General features: G+C 36.5%; 2 long non-coding RNA genes across 4 annotated transcripts; one reads left to right on the top strand and one right to left on the bottom strand.

Moving 5' to 3' along the window:
- LOC125946611 (uncharacterized) lies at window positions 1–11680 on the bottom strand. 2 transcript variants are annotated; one of them, XR_007467703.1, is made up of 4 exons: window positions 11352–11680; window positions 9059–10241; window positions 4744–5439; window positions 1–135 (listed from the first exon to the last, which is right to left on the bottom strand). It is a non-coding gene; the product is annotated as an uncharacterized LOC125946611 (long non-coding RNA). The 2 variants fall into 2 exon arrangements; XR_007467704.1 differs by lacking the exons at window positions 9059–10241; window positions 11352–11680 and adding exons at window positions 6284–6602; window positions 8587–8631.
- LOC125946610 (uncharacterized) lies at window positions 2495–20375 on the top strand. Of its 2 annotated transcripts, XR_007467702.1 has the most exons (7): window positions 2495–3122; window positions 6550–6696; window positions 7118–7356; window positions 8219–9086; window positions 9517–10335; window positions 11014–11254; window positions 12794–20375. It is a non-coding gene; the product is annotated as an uncharacterized LOC125946610 (long non-coding RNA). The 2 variants fall into 2 exon arrangements; XR_007467701.1 differs by lacking the exons at window positions 2495–3122; window positions 6550–6696; window positions 7118–7356 and adding an exon at window positions 4960–5057 and having other exon boundaries at window positions 8677–9086.
- The last annotated feature ends 920 nt before the right edge of the window (window positions 20376–21295 follow it).

Genomic DNA, 21295 nt, shown 5'->3' with positions numbered 1-21295 from the left:
GATTAGGTGAACTTTAAAGTGGTATTTGTTTTGACTAGTAGCCAAAAGTCATGCTAAACGAAAAATTGCAGATGTGCATTTTTCATCTTGTTTCAAATTAGTAAAACAATGAAGTACTTGATATCAAAATCATGACTTAGCTCCAGGGATCAAACATGCGTTAGGGAAAAAAACTGATAAATGGAATGCTGAAGTTAAAAAGATGTTAAGGTGATGGGTGTCGTACTTATTCTGGTTGAGTGGAGAAATGAAGTACCTGGTATGGTCTTGTAATCATGACTAGCTTGAGCAATGAAATAAGCACTGCGAAAAATTTCAGAACGTTATACCGAAGTATAAAGATGTGGAAGGTGTGGTTTCGGAGTTGAACTCTGAAGTGGTTTATGTTTTCACTAGTAGCTTGAAGTTAAGCTAAAGAAAAATCGGATACTTATTTCGATTGAGTGGAGGAATGGAGTATTTGGTGTTGTAATCGTGAGTAGCTTGAGCGATCAAACATGCGTTACGGAAAAGAACGGACGAAAGGAAATGCTGAAGTTAAAAAAATGTTGAAAGTATGGTTTCCTATATGATGGGAAGGTGAACTTTGAAATAATAGTGACTGGAAGTTAAGCTTGCAAAGAAGAGATGGTGATGGGTGTCGTACTTATTCTGGTTGAGTGGAGAAATGAAGTACCTGGTATGGTCTTGTAATCATGACTCTCTTGAGCAATGAAATACGCACTGCGAAAAAGTTTAGAGCGTTATACTAAAGTATAAAAATGTGGAAGGTGTGGTTTCGGAGTTTAACTCTGAAGTAGTTTATGTTTTCACTAGTAGCTTGAAGTTAGGCTAAAGAAAAATCGGAGGAATGTGTGTTCTACTTATTTCGATTGAGTGGAGGAATGGAGAATTTGGTGTTGTAATCGTGAGTAGCTTGAGCGATCAAACATGCGTTACGGAAAAGAAGGGACGAAACGAAATGCTGAAGTTAAAAAAATGTTGAAAGTATGGTTTCCTATATGATGGGAAGGTGAACATTGAAATAATAGTGACTGGAAGTTAAGCTTGCAAAGAAGAGATGGTGATGGGTGTCGTACTTATTCTGGTTGAGTAGAGAAATGAAGTACCTGGTATGGTCTTGTAATCATGACTCTCTTGAGCAATGAAATACGCACTGCGAAAAAGTTTAGAACGTTATACTAAAGTATAAAAATGTGGAAGGTGTGGTTTCGGAGTTGAACTCTGAAGTGGTTTATGTTTTCACTAGTAGCTTGAAGTTAGGCTAAAGAAAAATCGGATACTTATTTCGATTGAGTGGAGGAATGGAGTATTTGGTGTTGTAATCGTGAGTAGCTTGAGCGATCAAACATGCGTTACAGAAAAGAACAGACGAAACGAAATGCTGAAGTTAAAAAAACTGTTGAAAGTATGGTTTCCTATATGATGGGAAGGTGAACTTTGAAATAATAGTGACTGGAAGTTAAGCTTGCAAAGAAGAGATGGTGATGGGTGTCGTACTTATTCTGGTTGAGTGGAGAAATGAAGTACCTGGTATGGTCTTGTAATCATGACTCTCTTGAGCAATGAAATACGCACTGCGAAAAAGTTTAGAACGTTATACTAAAGTATAAAAATGTGGAAGGTGTGGTTTCGGAGTTTAACTCTGAAGTAGTTTATGTTTTCACTAGTAGCTTGAAGTTAGGCTAAAGAAAAATCGGAGGAATGTGTGTTCTACTTATTCCGATTGAGTGGAGGAATGGAGTATTTGGTGTTGTAATCGTGAGTAGCTTGAGCGATCAAACATGCGTTACGGAAAAGAACAGACGAAACGAAATGCTGAAGTTAAAAAAATGTTGAAAGTATGGTTTCCTATATGATGGGAAGGTGAACTTTGAAATAATAGTGACTGGAAGGTATGCTTGTAAAGAAGAGATGGAGATGGGTGTTTTACTTGTTCTGGTTGAGTGGAGAAATGAAGTACCTGGTATGTTTTGTAATCATGACTAGCTTGAGCAATGAAATAGGCACTGCGAAAAATTTCAGAACGTTATACTAAAGTATAAAAATGTGGAAGGTGTGGTTTCATATTTGATTAGGTGAACTTTAAAGTGGTATTTGTTTTGACTAGTAGCCAAAAGTCATGCTAAACGAAAAATTGCAGATGTGCATTTTTCATCTTGTTTCAAATTAGTAAAAGAATGAAGTACTTGATATCGTAAGCATGACTAGCTTCAGCGATAAAACATGCACAACCCAAAAGAACTGACAAACGAAATGCTGAGGTCGAAAGCATGATTTCTTATTTTCATGGGAAGGTGAACTTTGAAATAATAGTGACTGGAAGTTATGCTTGCAAAGATGAGATGGTGATGGGTGTCGTACTTATTCTGGTTGAGTGGAGAAATGAAGTACCTGGTATGGTCTTGTAATCATGACTCTCTTGAGCAATGAAATACGCACTGCGAAAAAGTTTAGACCGTTATACTAAAGTATAAAAATGTGGAAGGTGTGGTTTCGGAGTTTAACTCTGAAGTAGTTTATGTTTTCACTAGTAGCTTGAAGTTAGGCTAAAGAAAAATCGGAGGAATGTGTGTTCTACTTATTTCGATTGAGTGGAGGAATGGAGTATTTGGTGTTGTAATCGTGACTAGCTTGAGCGATCAAACATGCGTTACGGAAAAGAACAGACAAAACGAAATGCTGAAGTTAAAAAAATGTTGAAAGTTTGGTTTCTTATATGATGGGAACGTGAACTTTGAAATAATAGTGACTGGAAAGTATGCTTGTAAAGAAGAGATGGAGATGGGTGTTTTACTTGTTCTGGTTGAGTGGAGAAATGAAGTACCTGGTATGTTTTGTAATCATGACTAGCTTGAGCAATGAAATAGGCACTGCGAAAAATTTCAGGACGTTATACCCAAGTTTAAAAATGCAGAAGTGGTATATATTTTGAGTAGTAGCAAGAAGTCATGCTAAAGAAAAATAGCACGAGTTTGTTTTCTACTTATATCGATTGAGTGGAGGAGTGGAGTACTTGGTATTGTAATCATGACTAGCTTGAGCGATATAACATGCATTACAGAAAAGAATGGAGAAACGTTATGTTGCAGTTAAAACATGTGGAGTGTACAGTCTTTGAAGTTTGAAATGAGTAACTGGAAGTTATGCTTAGAAAGAAGTCATATTATAGATGTTCAACTTATTCTGGATGAGTGGAGAAATGAAGTACCTGGTATGGTCTTGTAATCATGACTAGCTTGAGCAATGAAATAAGCACTGGGAAAAATTTCAGACCGTTATACCGAAGTATAAAGATGTGGAAGGTGTGGTTTCGGAGTTGAACTCTGAAGTGGTTAATGTTTTCACTAGTAGCTTGAAGTTAGGCTAAAGAAAAATCGGAGGAATGTGTGTTCTACTTATTTCGATTGAGTGGAGGAATGGAGTATTTGGTGTTGTAATCGTGAGTAGCTTGAGCGATCAAACATGCGTTACGGAAAAGAACAGACGAAACGAAATGCTGAAGTTAAAAAAACGTTGAAAGTATGGTTTCCTATATGATGGGAAGGTGAACATTGAAATAATAGTGACTGGAAGTTAAGCTTGCAAAGAAGAGATGGTGATGGGTGTCGTACTTATTCTGGTTGAGTGGAGAAATGAAGTACCTGGTATGGTCTTGTAATCATGACTCTCTTGAGCAATGAAATACGCACTGCGAAAAAGTTTAGAACGTTATACTAAAGTATAAAAATGTGGAAGGTGTGGTTTCGGAGTTTAACTCTGAAGTAGTTTATGTTTTCACTAGTAGCTTGAAGTTAGGCTAAAGAAAAATCGGAGGAATGTGTGTTCTACTTATTTCGATTGAGTGGAGGAATGGAGTATTTGGTGTTGTAATCGTGAGTAGCTTGAGCGATCAAACATGCGTTACGGAAAAGAACGGACGAAACGAAATGCTGAAGTTAAAAAAATGTTGAAAGTATGGTTTCCTATATGATGGGAAGGTGAACTTTGAAATAATAGTGACTGGAAGTTAAGCTTGCAAAGAAGAGATGGTGATGGGTGTCGTACTTATTCTGGTTGAGTGGAGAAATGAAGTACCTGGTATGGTCTTGTAATCATGACTCTCTTGAGCAATGAAATACGCACTGCGAAAAAGTTTAGAACGTTATACTAAAGTATAAAAATGTGGAAGGTGTGGTTTCGGAGTTGAACTCTGAAGTGGTTTATGTTTTCACTAGTAGCTTGAAGTTAGGCTAAAGAAAAATCGGATACTTATTTCGATTGAGTGGAGGAATGGAGTATTTGGTGTTGTAATCGTGAGTAGCTTGAGCGATCAAACATGCGTTACAGAAAAGAACGGACGAAAGGAAATGCTGAAGTTAAAAAAACGTTGAAAGTATGGTTTCCTATATGATGGGAAGGTGAACTTTGAAATAATAGTGACTGGAAGTTAAGCTTGCAAAGAAGAGATGGTGATGGGTGTCGTACTTATTCTGGTTGAGTGGAGAAATGAAGTACCTGGTATGGTCTTGTAATCATGACTAGCTTGAGCAATGAAATAGGCACTGCGAAAAATTTCAGAACGTTATACTAAAGTATAAAAATGTGGAAGGTGTGGTTTCATATTTGATTAGGTGAACTTTAAAGTGGTATTTGTTTTGACTAGTAGCCAAAAGTCATGCTAAACGAAAAATTGCAGATGTGCATTTTTCATCTTGTTTCAAATTAGTAAAACAATGAAGTACTTGATATCAAAATCATGACTTAGCTCCAGGGATCAAACATGCGTTAGGGAAAAAAACTGATAAATGGAATGCTGAAGTTAAAAAGATGTTAAAAGTATGATTTCTTATTTTCATGGGAAGGTGAACTTTGAAATAATAGTGACTGGAAGTTATGCTTGCAAAGATGAGATGGTGATGGGTGTCGTACTTATTCTGGTTGAGCGGAGAAATGAAGTACCTGGTATGGTCTTGTAATCATGACTCTCTTGAGCAATGAAATATGCACTGCGAAAAAGTTTAGAACGTTATACTAAAGTATAAAAATGTGGAAGGTGTGGTTTCATATTTGATTAGGTGAACTTTAAAGTGGTATTTGTTTTGACTAGTAGCCAAAAGTCATGGTAAACGAAAAATTGCAGATGTGCATTTTTCATCTTGTTTCAAATTAGTAAAAGAATGAAGTACTTGATATCGTAATCATGACTAGCTTCAGCGATAAAACATGCACAACCCAAAAGAACTGACAAACGAAATGCTGAGGTCGAAAGCATGATTTCTTATTTTCATGGGAAGGTGAACTTTGAAATAATAGTGACTGGAAGTTATGCTTGCAAAGATGAGATGGTGATGGGTGTCGTACTTATTCTGGTTGAGTGGAGAAATGAAGTACCTGGTATGGTCTTGTAATCATGACTAGCTTGAGCAATGAAATAAGCACTGCGAAAAATTTCAGAACCTTATACCGAAGTATAAAGATGTGGAAGGTGTGGTTTCGGAGTTGAACTCTGAAGTGGTTTATGTTTTCACTAGTAGCTTGAAGTTAGGCTAAAGAAAAATCGGATACTTATTTCGATTGAGTGGAGGAATGGAGTATTTGGTGTTGTAATCGTGAGTAGCTTGAGCGATCAAACATGCGTTACAGAAAAGAACGGACGAAAGGAAATGCTGAAGTTAAAAAATGTTGAAAGTATGGTTTCCTATATGATGGGAAGGTGAACTTTGAAATAATAGTGACTGGAAGTTAAGCTTGCAAAGAAGAGATGGTGATGGGTGTCGTACTTATTCTGGTTGAGTGGAGAAATGAAGTACCTGGTATGGTCTTGTAATCATGACTCTCTTGAGCAATGAAATACGCACTGCGAAAAAGTTTAGAACGTTATACTAAAGTATAAAAATGTGGAAGGTGTGGTTTCGGAGTTTAACTCTGAAGTAGTTTATGTTTTCACTAGTAGCTTGAAGTTAGGCTAAAGAAAAATCGGAGGAATGTGTGTTCTACTTATTTCGATTGAGTGGAGGAATGGAGTATTTGGTGTTGTAATCGTGACTAGCTTGAGCGATCAAACATGCGTTACGGAAAAGAACGGACGAAACGAAATGCTGAAGTTAAAAAAATGTTGAAAGTATGGTTTCTTATATGATGGGAACGTGAATAATAGTGACTGGAAGGTATGCTTGTAAAGAAGAGATGGAGATGGGTGTTTTACTTGTTCTGGTTGAGTGGAGAAATGAAGTACCTGGTATGGTCTTGTAATCATGACTAGCTTGAGCAATGAAATAGGCACTGCAAAAAATTTCAGGACGTTATACCCAAGTATAAAGATGCAGAAGTGGTATATATTTTGAGTAGTAGCAAGAAGTCATGCTAACGAAAAATAGCACGAGTTTGTTTTCTACTTATATCGATTGAGTGGAGGAGTGGAGTACTTGGTATTGTAATCATGACTAGCTTGAGCGATATAACATGCATTACAGAAAAGAATGGAGAAACGTTATGTTGCAGTTAAAACATGTGGAGTGTACAGTCTTTGAAGTTTGAAATGAGTAACTGGAAGTTATGCTTAGAAAGAAGTCATATTATAGATGTTCAACTTATTCTGGATGAGTGGAGAAATGAAGTACCTGGTATGGTCTTGTAATCATAACTCTTTTGAGCAATGAAATACGCACTGCGAAAAAGTTGAGAACGTTATACCAAAGTATAAAGATGCGGAAGGTGTGGTTTCGTAGTTGGTGATCTCTGAGGTCGTATATGTTTTCACTAGTAGCTTGAAGTTAGGCTAAAGAAAAATCGGATACTTATTTCGATTGAGTGGAGGAATGGAGTATTTGGTGTTGTAATCGTGAGTAGCTTGAGCGATCAAACGCGTTACGGAAAAGAACAGACGAAATGAAATGCTGAAGTTAAAAAAATGTTGAAAGTATGGTTTCTTATATGATGGGAAGGTGAACTTTGAAATAATAGTGACTGGAAGTTAAGCTTGCAAAGAAGAGTTGGTGATGGGTGTCGTACTTATTCTGGTTGAGTGGAGAAATGAAGTACCTGGTATGGTCTTGTAATCATGACTCTCTTGAGCAATGAAATACGCACTGCGAAAAAGTTTAGAACGTTATACTAAAGTATAAAAATGTGGAAGGTGTGGTTTCGGAGTTTAACTCTGAAGTAGTTTATGTTTTCACTAGTAGCTTGAAGTTAGGCTAAAGAAAAATCGGAGGAATGTGTGTTCTACTTATTTCGATTGAGTGGAGGAATGAGTACTTTGATATGTAATCGTGACTAGCTTGAGCGATCAAACGCGTTACGGAAAAAAACAGACGAAATGAAATGCTGAAGTTAAAAAAATGTTGAAAGTATGGTTTCTTATATGATGGGAAGGTGAACTTTGAAATAATAGTGACTGGAAGTTAAGCTTGCAAAGAAGAGTTGGTGATGGGTGTCGTACTTATTCTGGTTGAGTGGAGAAATGAAGTACCTGGTATGGTCTTGTAATCATGACTCTCTTGAGCAATGAAATACGCACTGCGAAAAATTTCAGAACGTTATACCGAAGTATAAAGATGTGGAAGGTGTGGTTTCGGAGTTGAACTCTGAAGTGGTTTATGTTTTCAGTAGTAGCTCGAAGTTAGGCTAAAGAAAATTCGGAGGAATGTGTGTTCTACTTATTTCGAGTGGAGGAATGGAGTATTTGGTGTTGTAATCGTGACTAGCTTGAGCGATCAAACATGCGTTACGGAAAAGAACGGACGAAACGAAATGCTGAAGTTAAAAAAATGTTGAACGTTTGGTTTCTTATATGATGGGAAGGTGAACTTTGAAATAATAGTGACTGGAAGTTAAGCTTGCAAAGAAGAGTTGGTGATGGGTGTCGTACTTATTCTGGTTGAGTGGAGAAATGAAGTACCTGGTATGGTCTTGTAATCATGACTCTCTTGAGCAATGAAATACGCACTGCGAAAAAGTTTAGAACGTTATACTAAAGTATAAAAATGTGGAAGGTGTGGTTTTGGAGTTTAACTCTGAAGTAGTTTATGTTTTCACTAGTAGCTTGAAGTTAGGCTAAAGAAAAATCGGAGGAATGTGTGTTCTACTTATTTCGATTGAGTGGAGGAATGGAGTATTTGGTGTTGTAATTGTGACTAGCTTGAGCGATCAAACATGCGTTACGGAAAAGAACGGACGAAACGAAATGCTGAAGTTAAAAAAATGTTGAACGTTTGGTTTCTTATATGATGGGAAGGTGAACTTTGAAATAATAGTGACTGGAAGTTATGCTTTCAAAGAAGAGATGGTGATGGGTGTTTTACTTGTTCTGGTTAAGTGGAGAAATGGAGTACCTGGTATGGTGTTGTAATCATGACTCTCTTGAGCAATGAAATCTGCACTGTGAAAAAGTTCAGAACGTTATACTAAAGTATAAAGATGTAGAAATGGTATATGGTTAGTATAGTAGCCAAAAGTCATGCTATGAGCGATATAACGTGTATTACGCAAAATAACTGACAAACGAAGTGGTGTTTTAAATGATAGTAACTAGACGCTATGCTTACAAAGAAGTGATGGTGAATGGTGTTCTACTTATTCTGGTTGAGTGGAGAAATGAAGTACCTGGTATGGTCTTGTAATCATGACTAGCTTGAGCAATGAAATAAGCACTAAGGTAAAGGATGTGGAAGGTGTGGTTTCATATTTGATTAGGTGAACTTTAAAGTGGTATTTGTTTTGACTAGTAGCCAAAAGTCATGCTAAACGAAAAATTGCAGATGTGCATTTTTCATCTTGTTTCAAATTAGTAAAAGAATGAAGTACTTGATATCGTAATCATGACTAGCTTCAGCGATAAAACATGCATTACGCAAAAGAACTGACAAACGGAATGCTGAGGTCGAAAGCATGATTTCTTATTTTAATGGGAAGGTGTACTTTGAAATAATAGTGACTGGAACTTATGCTTGCAAAGAAGAGATGGTGATGGGTGTTTTACTTATTCTTGTTGAGTGGAGAAATGAAGTACCTGGTATGGTCTTGTAATCATGACTAGCTTGAGCAATGAAATAAGCACTGCGAAAAATTTCAGAACGTTATACCGAAGTATAAAGATGTGGAAGGTGTGGTTTCGGAGTTGAACTCTGAAGTGGTTAATGTTTTCACTAGTAGCTTGAAGTTAGGCTAAAGAAAAATCGGAGGAATGTGTGTTCTACTTATTTCAATTTAGTGGAGGAATGGAGTATTTGGTTGTAATAGTGAGTAGCTTGAGCGATCAAACATGCGTTACGGAAAAGAACGGACGAAACGAAATGCTGAAGTTATAAAAATGTTGAAAGTTTGGTTTCTTATATGATGGGAACGTGAACTTTGAAATAATAGTGACTGGAAAGTATGCTTGTAAAGAAGAGATGGAGATGGGTGTTTTACTTGTTCTGGTTGAGTGGAGAAATGAAGTACCTGGTATGTTTTGTAATCATGACTAGCTTGAGCAATGAAATAGGCACTGCGAAAAATTTCAGGACGTTATACCCAAGTTTAAAAATGCAGAAGTGGTATATATTTTGAGTAGTAGCAAGAAGTCATGCTAAAGAAAAATAGCACGAGTTTGTTTTCTACTTATATCGATTGAGTGGAGGAGTGGAGTACTTGGTATTGTAATCATGACTAGCTTGAGCGATATAACATGCATTACAGAAAAGAATGGAGAAACGTTATGTTGCAGTTAAAACATGTGGAGTGTACAGTCTTTGAAGTTTGAAATGAGTAACTGGAAGTTATGCTTAGAAAGAAGTCATATTATAGATGTTCAACTTATTCTGGATGAGTGGAGAAATGAAGTACCTGGTATGGTCTTGTAATCATAACTCTTTTGAGCAATGAAATACGCACTGCGAAAAAGTTGAGAACGTTATACCAAAGTATAAAGATGCAGAAGGTGTGGTTTCGTAGTTGGTGATCTCTGAGGTCGTATATGTTTTCACTAGTAGCTTGAAGTTAGGCTAAAGAAAAATCGGAGGAATGTGTGTTCTACTTATTTCGATTGAGTGGAGGAATGGAGTATTTGGTGTTGTAATCGTGACTAGTTTGAGCGATCAAACGCGTTACGGAAAAAAACAGACGAAATGAAATGCTGAAGTTAAAAAAATGTTGAAAGTATGGTTTCTTATATGATGGGAAGGTGAACTTTGAAATAATAGTGACTGGAAGTTATGCTTTCAAAGAAGAGATGGTGATGGGTGTTTTACTTGTTCTGGTTAAGTGGAGAAATGGAGTACCTGGTATGGTCTTGTAATCATGACTCTCTTGAGCAATGAAATACGCACTGTGAAAAAGTTTAGAACGTTATACTAAAGTATAAAAACGTGGAAGGTGTGGTTTTGGAGTTTAACTCTGAAGTAGTTTATGTTTTCACTAGTAGCTTGAAGTTAGGCTAAAGAAAAATCGGAGGAATGTGTGTTCTACTTATTTCGATTGAGTGGAGGAATGAAGTACTTGATATCGTAATCATGACTAGCTTGAGCGATCAAACATGCGTTACGGAAAAGAACGGACGAAACGAAATGCTGAAGTTAAAAAAATGTTGAAAGTATGGTTTCTTATATGATGGGAAGGTGAACTTTGAAATAATAGTGACTGGAAGTTATGCTTTCAAAGAAGAGATGGTGATGGGTGTTTTACTTGTTCTGGTTAAGTGGAGAAATGGAGTACCTGGTATGGTGTTGTAATCATGACTCTCTTGAGCAATGAAATCTGCACTGTGAAAAAGTTCAGAACGTTATACTAAAGTATAAAGATGTAGAAATGGTATATGGTTAGTATAGTAGCGAAAAGTCATGCTATGAGCGATATAACGTGTATTACGCAAAATAACTGACAAACGAAGTGGTGTTTTAAATGATAGTAACTAGACGCTATGCTTACAAAGAAGTGATGGTGAATGGTGTTCTACTTATTCTGGTTGAGTGGAGAAATGAAGTACCTGGTATGGTCTTGTAATCATGACTAGCTTGAGCAATGAAATAAGCACTAAGGTAAAGGATGTGGAAGGTGTGGTTTCATATTTGATTAGGTGAACTTTAAAGTGGTATTTGTTTTGACTAGTAGCCAAAAGTCATGGTAAACGAAAAATTGTAGATGTGCATTTTTCATCTTGTTTCAAATTAGTAAAAGAATGAAGTACTTGATATCGTAATCAGGACTAGCTTCAGCGATAAAACATGCATTACGCAAAAGAACTGACAAACGAAATGCTGAGGTCGAAAGCATGATTTCTTATTTTAATGGGAAGGTGTACTTTGAAATAATAGTGACTGGAAGTTATGCTTTCAAAGAAGAGATGGTGATGGGTGTTTTACTTGTTCTGGTTAAGTGGAGAAATGGAGTACCTGGTATGGTGTTGTAATCATGACTCTCTTGAGCAATGAAATACGCACTGTGAAAAAGTTCAGAACGTTATACTAAAGATGTAGAAATGGTATATGGTTAGTATAGTAGCCAAAAGTCATGCTATGAGCGATATAACGTGTATTACGCAAAATAACTGACAAACGAAGTGGTGTTTTAAATGATAGTAACTAGACGCTATGCTTACAAAGAAGTGATGGTGAATGGTGTTCTACTTATTCTGGTTGAGTGGAGAAATGAAGTACCTGGTATGGTCTTGTAATCATGACTAGCTTGAGCAATGAAATAAGCACTGCGAAAAGTTTAGAACGTTATACTAAAGTATAAAATGTGGAAGGTGTGGTTTCATATTGATTAGGTGAACTTTAAAGGGTATTTGTTTTGACTAGTAGCCAAAAGTCATGCTAAACGAAAAATTGCAGATGTGCATTTTTCATCTTGTTTCAAATTAGTAAAAGAATGAAGTACTTGATATCGTAATCATGACTAGCTTCAGCGATAAAACATGCATTACGCAAAAGAACTGACAAACGAAATGCTGAGGTCGAAAGCATGATTTCTTATTTTAATGGCAAGGTGAACTTTGAAATAATAGTGACTGGAAGTTATGCTTGCAAAGAAGAGATGGTGATGGGTGTCGTACTTATTCTGGTTGAGTGGAGAAATGAAGTACCTGGTATGGTCTTGTAATCATGACTAGCTTGAGCAATGAAATAAGCACTGCGAAAAATTTCAGAACGTTATACCGAAGTATAAAGATGTGGAAGGTGTGGTTTCGGAGTTGAACTCTGAAGTGGTTTATGTTTTCACTAGTAGCTTGAAGTTAGGCTAAGAAAAATAGCACGAGTTTGTTTTTACTTATATCGATTGAGTGGAGGAGTGGAGTACTTGGTATTGTAATCATGACTAGCTTGAGCGATATAACATGCATTACAGAAAAGAATGGAGAAACGTTATGTTGCAGTTAAAACATGTGGAGTGTACAGTCTTTGAAGTTTGAAATGAGTAACTGGAAGTTATGCTTAGAAAGAAGTCATATTATAGATGTTCTACTTATTCTGGATGAGTGGAGAAATGAAGTACCTGGTATGGTCTTGTAATCATAACTTGAGCAATGAAATAAGTGCTGCGAATATGTTAGAACATTATACTAAGGTAAAGGTTGTGGAAGGTGTGGTTTCATATTTGATTTGGTGAAATCTGAAGTGGTATTTGTTTCGACTAGTAGCCAAAAGTCATGCTAAACGAAAAATTGCAGATGTGCATTTTTCCTCTTATTTCAAATGAGTAAAACGATGAAGTACTTGATATCGTAATCGTGACTAGCTCCAGGGATCAAACACTCGTTAGGGAAAAAAACGGAGAAATGGAGTGCTGAAGCTAAAAAGATGTTAAAAGTATGATTTCTTATTTTCATGGGAAGGTGAACTTTGAAATAATAGTGACTGGAAGTTATGCTTGCAAAGATGAGATGGTGAATGGTGTTATATTTATTGTGGTTGAGTGGAGAAATGAAGTACTTGGTAATGGTCTTGTAATCATGACTAGCTTGAGTAATTAAGTACGCACTGCGAAGACATCGGAACGTTATAGCAAGGTATAAAGATTTGAAAGGTGTGGTTTCCTATTTAAATAGGTGAACTCGGAAGTGGTATGTTTCGAATAGTAGCCAAAGGTAGTGTTAAAAAAAATTGGAGATGTGCATTTTTTACCTTATTTCGAATGAGTCAAAGAATAAATACTTAGTATCGTAATCGTGATTAGCTTGAGTAATAAAACACACATTACGGAAGAAACGTAGAAACAGAATTCATTGACGTCTGAAAGGGTTAAAACAACACTGAGAATATAACTGGAATGAATGCTCTTGTATTTGGGGTGACGTTCCTAAAGCGGTTTGTGCAACAAGTAACCACCAAACATTTTAGGGGTTATTTGTATGCTTTTGAAAGAAATGCCGAAGTTAAAACCAGTTTATGTGTGGTGACATTCGTGAAATTGCATTTGAGTACCAAAAAAAAAAAAAAAAAGACTTGGACATGCTCAAAAAAGTCCGAAGTCCTTAGTTGTATTGTAATGATGTATAACTTCATTGATATGAGAAGTGCTAAAAAGAAATGGAATGCTGAGTACTAAGCTGTGGAAGGTATAGTGGTGCATGTACTGGTGAGTAGCAAGAAGTCCTGCTTACAAGGAAGAGTACGGTTTTGTTAAATGACCCATTTCGGTACAAGAAACGAAGAAAGACAATTTAGAAAGGATTATATATTGAAATGGAACAGATAATGATGTCTATGTTAAGGAGATACAATGTACATTAAGAAATAATGTTTATTTCTCGAAGTCGTATGTGTGCTAATAAGTAACCAGTAAGAAGGAAACGGTACTTTTACGAAAAAATGTTAGTTATAAAAGCAGTTACTTGAATAAGTTATAAATGAGTTAAGTGACAAAATGGCATTGGAAATTGTCACGTGATTTTTATGACAATGTGAAGTACATTGCATAGCTGTAGAATGAGACTAGCTTAAGAAGAGGTGAAAAAAAAAAAATGCTGAGGTAATGTCTGTATGAGGGTTTTGAACAAAGCAAAATATTTTTATGAAATGCTGAGGTTGAAGACCGTTTGAAAGGGTAATTCTTGGTACGGTTCGAGTGATGACTAGCTTTAGAGATAATACCTGCATATTAAAAAATGCCAAGAAAAACCAAATACAAAATGCTGCGGTATATGTGGAGGTGTGGTTTTATTCGTAGCCTGAAGTGGTAGGTATATCTACTGATGAACAAGCAGAAAAGGAAATAATCTTAACAAAGAAAAGGAGACTGCACAGTACTATAATCATTTAAGTGATATTTCAGTATGAGAATCAAGCGCTAGGAAAAAATTTATTTTAAATTGTTTTAACAATGCAGCATACCTGTAATGGTCTTCTAATGATCACTATAGCTTATAAAGATGGAACGCACATAATGAGTTAAAACACCGAAAAGATATGGTACGCCTTGAAGTAGTTCTTGCATTCATAAGTGAAAAAACATTTGCGCTGATAAGTGAAAAAACATACTATTTCAACGAACCAATACTGAAGTAAAAGAAATTGCTTGTGTGGCACTACACTTGTTTTGGTGACAATACGGCATGAAAAGTCTTGGCAAATAATAATTAGAAATCGTTATGATGTGAAGCACTTGTGAAGTCTTTCAATGACCGCGTTGTAAAAATAAAACCCACGCAATCAGATGTGATTGTAGTTGTGTTGTAACAAATCGAAGCACGAGAAGAAAGTCTAGAAATCTTGATGTGGAGTGCTTGTAAAGTCTTGCCATAACAAGCTTGAAGACCGATAATGTACTTGATGAGAAAAGGCATAGAAATTTTCTAGGTAATGTGATATCATGCTTAATATGAAAGATAAGTGGTTTATGTGCTTATAACTGAAGAAACACAGAAGTATGAGTTTAGTTTTGTGTATCTTTGTGCGTGGTAATGCATGCTAACTTAGCCAAGCTGTTTTTTGTTTATTCACAAAACGCACTCAAATACGTTAACTATGGTGTTGTAGAATGATGCAACATTTTATGTCTTGTTTTCATACATACAGATTGATGCAGGTGAAAAAATGTGCTTTTGAGATCAAGCCTAGTAAATAAGCAATATAAAGCTGTGGTGTTTAAGACATTGTGTAATACATTGTTTCACAGTTAAAATTGGAAGGGTGGGAATGGCTAACTAGAAATAATTTTATAAGATAATCGGATATTGCTGTTTTCTATGAAGCTTACTTGAATGTAGCTTAAGAATCTTATTGATAGGAATTTTATTTTCAATGATGTAAGTTGCTTTGCAAATAACGGCAAGACATGATTAGACCAAATAGAGGTATTGATGCAATATGTCGCACACATCCGAACTGATGCAGTCAAGACGTGATTCGGCAAAATAGATATTGTATTTTGCAACATCAAGATATAGATGTGACATGACAAGAAATGTAGCCAAAATTTGTATCATATATTATATAAATTATGCTGATGTCTTAAATGGTTTTGTGGTGCAACATGTATTCCGTTTTCACATACGATACTAATGCGAGTGATAAGCAGTACAGAAACCGAACAATGCAAAGTCTAAATACTTGAGAGCATTGCATGATGTGGATCTTACCTAAACGTTCTGATTAAGGAAATTGTGTTCGAATGTAGTAATACACGATAATGCAGGTGCACCTCTGCAAGACAGGCTAGCTAAAGCCAGTAGCTTGTATCAGTTGGTTGCATCGACAGAAAAATTGCTTTTGGCAAAATAATGTCCATTATGGAAGAAGGAGTTATTACGAGACATAACCTTAGCACGAGTAGGCACTGGTCTGAACAAAATGAGTTTGATGCAAGTGATTCAACTGCAGTGATAATTGTAAAGCCTAGCTTGACAAAGCAGAGAATGTTTGTTTTTTTTTCCCTTGCAAATGATGTATGTGTACTTGTTCATATGTTTTCCATGATAGGCTTGACTGAAAAATCATTCTGATGTATTATTTCCAATATTATTTGTACCACTTTTCAAATTTGTACCACTTTAATTAGTGAAATCAGCGTCTTTAGTGAGATTTAAAAATGTAATTAGATATGAGCAGCGTATACTGATAAAGTAGGGTAAGTTAAGCAGTGAGAACCTTTTATCTCAAAAACATTTAGATAAGTTGATGCCATGATGGAGAGCATTATTAGAAAGTTATGCTGTAGTTTATTAAGTCTAAGGTACTGTTAAAATATGCATTAACAAAATAGTTGTTCTAAACACAGCTAAGTTGATGCCATGATGGAGAGCATTATTAGAAAGTTATGCTGTAGTTTATTAAGTCTAAGGTACTGTTAAAATATGCATTAACAAAATAGTTGTTCTAAACACAGCTTAATTACAGTGTAAAAGAAAACCTAAATATTGGTTATGATAAAATTTTCTCAATGCATTAAAGAATGCAACACACATTATGATTGTGGCACTTAAATCTTTAGGCATTAAAAGAGTGCATTTTAGGTGCCAAAAATAGGCAGGCAAAACAACGTTTTAGGCCTCCAACATTGTAAATATAGGCACAATAAATTTTTACATAAATGCAAATAATTTCTAACGAAGACATGCGCGGCCTGTACGATAGGAAAACAAGAAATGTTATTGTCTATGATGGCACAAAGGCGCCAACAGTTGAACATAGCCGTGCAATTTTCCCATAAAACTGCTGGACTAATGACGATCGATTGGCTTCAACCATTAAGCACACTCATATTCATGTTCAATGGCCACTGTACTCGAGCGTCACATATAGTGAAACATGCATGAAAAAGAATACTTAAAAGCTGAAAATACTGATTAAAAAAACGCTACAATTTATGTCTGCCTGGCACAATGAAATTAAGACGCAACAAAAACAGAGAAATAATAAATGCAAGAGAGACTACAATTTATTAAGAAATTAACATGTTCCTGCATGAGGACTGTTAGGTACAACTCTGGCAATTTTCTCATATACAATGACATTATCGGAATTTTACCGGCAAAATGCCCCAACACTGCCAAATACAATTGCTACAATTTATGTCTGCCTGGCACAATGAAATTAAGATGCAACAAAAACAGAGAAATAATAAATGCAAGAGAGACTACACTTTATTAAGAAATTAACATGTTCCTGCATGAGGACTGTTAAGTACAACTCTGGCAATTTTCTCATATACAATGACATTATCGGAATTTTACAGGCAAAATGCCCCAACACTGCCAAATACAATTGCGCCCATTTGAAGTGCACGTGTTTGAAGAAATCTGTTTGGAGAGCACGCGGAACGTAGTCTTAAGAATCACTGTGAAGATTGTTGAAACAATAGCAAACTTCCACCATCTCCAGATTTTTGGATTCAAAATTGTTCCTCTTGTCACTGAGAATGATCTTGTACGCTGAGAAGAAACGCTCGATGGCGGTGAACACCTTAAAAAGTAAATTACAAACAGAACATCACATTTTTCTTTCTTCTTTTGCTCTTCACTCTCCTTTCCCCTGTCGGCTCTCCGCGGTTTCGCATTTGCCAACCGCTCGCGCAATGTCAGCGCGGCGGCGGCGTATGCTGGCCGGCGCGTTCCATTTCAATGCTGCTATACTCGCGGACAACTTTCTGTGGCAATGAAGGGAAAGCATGACTAGGTTGAACCCCATAGAGTTCCGAACAGTCAATGTTGCCCGGTATATAACATGAATAACGGTCTCTAACTGCATTCGAAAGCGAAACTTGCGGCTCATATAGGCGCCGATATTGAAAACAGGCATTTATAGGCATTTAGGCACAAACGCCAAAATAGGCATTTATAAGCACTATAAGAACACTATAAAAGCCCTTCTTAACCTCTAATTCATGCTCATATATCAAAGTGGGGCGATAGGAGCGCAAGGAACAAAAAAGGCATTTGCATATAATCCGGTCTCTAGTCGTGACTCTCAGTAAGAGTTTCAAAAGAATAATGCATGCAGTTACATAGCAGCAGTAAAGAGTGCAGAGATATTTCTTTATGCTGTTTATTCAATAGTATCAAGCATTAATGTGGTTTTATAATAACCTGCAAGTGCAGGTCACGCGTTGCAAATATTTTAGATTGCTACTTTATGCTGAAAGTGAACACTAACTGTTCTGTTAATAAAAAAACTTGTGGTCCTCTACTGTTTAAAAATGACTATAACAGCATCTTTAATGCTTATGAATTCTCTGATTTCGGCATATGCCCATATAAACGATAAGATGGTTTTTAATTTTTAACCCTTAAGGACAGAAGACGAGCAGAGTGAGTCAATTGCTCATATGTGTGCAGTGAAGCCTACCTTTGTTAGTGTTAAAAAAATTTGTCATAATAACATTCACTTTGTGGAATAAATTTTTTGCATGGTCTTGCTTTATATGATCTTGAGCTCAATTCAGCTTTACAGAAAAAAAGAATAGAGTGCGTTGTGAATCGTGCAGTATTCCTAAATGGCAGTTCTCGTTTCTATGTAGTGCATGATGCTAAATATTGTTTACTGAAAATGAAAACATAGGGGTCATGATAAAACATGTTGCAGTAATTAATACTTTGGAGCATAGTCCAACTAAATTTCGAGAAAGATGTAGAAATCATGATTTGAGAGTTACATTATGAACTAAAATAGTCGGAAATGTCGCGTCGTAACATGCAGTTGATACAAAATAATGCAATGGTGGGCTGTATAGAACTTAGTTGAATAGTGTGTTGTGTCATAAAGGGGAAAAAAAATGCGAAGAGATTAACACTGCAACTTGGTTAAAATGGTGAGATAACAAAATATATAGAAATGATAGATCACTAGTAGCACAGTGATCATTAAGTACCGCAAGGAAACCATAACAAAAGTCAAGCTTTTTGTGAGCAACTATGAGTGAAATGAGGGTTGGTCGAAATCTATGTGATGAATCTGTGTAAGTAGTACACTTATCTAAGCCAATTAATCGCAGAGGACCGTGATCATGAGAAAGAAGCTTGAGAGAACACGCAAAAACTGCACATGGGATCACGAACGATTATAGGCGACATCGAGAAAGCAAAGCGTGGAACATGATAGATAATGCAGATAACTGGTGGTCTTATTATAGCTACAGAATGAGTGCCAAGAAAAGGGAAGCATAGTTAAGTAGGGCAGAGAACTATTGTACGTAGGTTGTGTGATGAAATGGGGAAATTTGCTGGCATAAGATAGGGTTAGCTGGTGTAAGATCACTGAGAGAGGCCTTCATACTGAACTGGACAAAATAGGCTGATGATGTACTAGAATCTGGTACAAAAAATAAAAACGAGGCTACGTTACAAGGATGCAGCAATGACTAAATGTTTAAAGTGTGTTATGAAGGGTTTAGGCAAAGCACTGTAGCTCATAATACGCATTTAGCAATTTAATCTGTAGTTCACAGTTATGCACCATGTATGAAAACAAGAACTCTGAATTAGTTTATCTTGATCAGACAAAAATAGGCTGTTAAGTAAAATATGTTTCATTTGATATGCGGGATTAATTGAGGGTCATATGCATACAGTTAATTAGTCTCGCATTTGGATATAATAAAGTATGTTGAGCCAAGGGTTCAGTTTCAGTGATATAACCTAAAAACGCGGCACTCAGCCTTAATCTGGAAAACTGCAGTACAGTTTGTACGTTTAAATACCGTAGGTGCAGTCAAGGAGAATGTGAAATATGCTAGTTGTGAACACTGTTTTAGTAGTCAAATACTGATAATCGTTCTGGTGAATGATACTTAGTTTACAGCTACCAGAAATGAAAAATAGTTGCTATTGAAGTTATGACGTGGGCCATATGCAGTTGTGTGTGAATAAGCAACAGTAGCGACTTGCCTATTGTCTGTTCTTTAGGGCATTATTAAATCCTTCCCAGAAGAGTTTTTGGCCCATTTCTGATCAATGTACAGCAGGCTAAAGTTCAATGATTTGTAGTAGCGTAAATTAAGGCAAAGCTTTCTGTATATTTAAAATACTGCATAACTTAATGTGTAAATGCTCGATCTTTCCTACTGTGATACAAAATTTCTCCAGGGTAGGCTCACCTGATGTTAGCAGATTTTGAGCTTGTCTAGCAGCAAGTACAGTACTTGCACTACTATGTGATGCATGCGACATTTGCCAGGTTTTGTTACACGTCATTTAAATAATGCAAAAATCAGCTTTTCAGTAAGTGTGCACTTCGAGAATGTTTTAAAGTGTACTGCTAAGGTAAATTTTTCAGGGTATGAATTTCTTTGCATATTGTGAAAGATGTTAGGGTACACGTTTCCTGGAAGTGACGAGCAGACATTGGAAGATTGCTGTGCATCAAATCAGATGTCAGCGTAAGAAGATCTGAAGGAAGTTCAACTATGCCGTTTGCGATGAGAAATAAATTGGTGTGGAATAGGGGCAGGTGCGAGGGGAGAAGGGAGCCTGCCATTCAGAATTATTGGGCAATGCTCCAACGTCTGCTTGTTAAATTGCATGGTGGAGTGTGACTGACAAGATATGAATAATTTTTCTTTTACTGGGGGATGTCATTGCAGCTTTGATGCTTCATCTTGCATAACATTAGGGGTATGGACCGGCGTTTTTGAAGAGCTCTGTGTTGTTAATTTGCCACCTGAATTAATGTAGCACAAATTCAGTGAATAAGCCAGCTCTTGCCATTGCCATTTGCAACATATTATTTCTTGCCCATCCACCATTATTGAGCAATGACGGGGAACGCATTTTGTAAACTTTTTGGATGGGTGTATTCAGTACATGCGCAGAGCTCATCAGTAAAATTAAGCCTTGCACCTTAATGAACCAGTTTCCATGAAGTAGTTTTTGTGCTTGTGACCTAAATTCCTAAATGTAACCTAAATTCAGTTAAGTGAAGCGTGTAATTTCATGAACTTGCAATCATTCATTTAGTTGTTTCAGCAGTGACATTGCATGATTTTAAAATTCATCGTTGTATGTTTAGCTTTGTAAAAATCATACTTCACTTCTGCAGTTCAGTTCAATGTAAGGCAAGCGTCTATCGGTGTCGACATATGGGGCAGAAACTTTGCACGCAGTTTAGGACCGCGCACAAGAAGCGATGGAACGGAAAAAAAAAAAAAAAAACGCTGCCCAAGCGTTGATTTCTCAATTATTGGATGTGTTCGTTTCTTAATGAGGTTACACACGTTCGGCTGCGACGGATAGAATGACGTCACTGACGCTATGCCCACAGTCCGCCCTTGTCGCTTGCGTTCGACGTTTCGAGTGTATCTTGAGTTTGCATGGTGGCGTCGGTAGCAGCATTTGCCAGTCATTGTCGCTTGCAATTCTTCAAAACTAATTTGCTTGAAAATTAATCTGGCAGTCACATAAGAC

Source organism: Dermacentor silvarum, chromosome 7, assembly GCF_013339745.2.
Source record: "Dermacentor silvarum isolate Dsil-2018 chromosome 7, BIME_Dsil_1.4, whole genome shotgun sequence".
Lineage (NCBI taxonomy): Eukaryota > Metazoa > Arthropoda > Arachnida > Ixodida > Ixodidae > Dermacentor > Dermacentor silvarum.
This window is presented reverse-complemented; position numbering and strand designations above follow the sequence as displayed.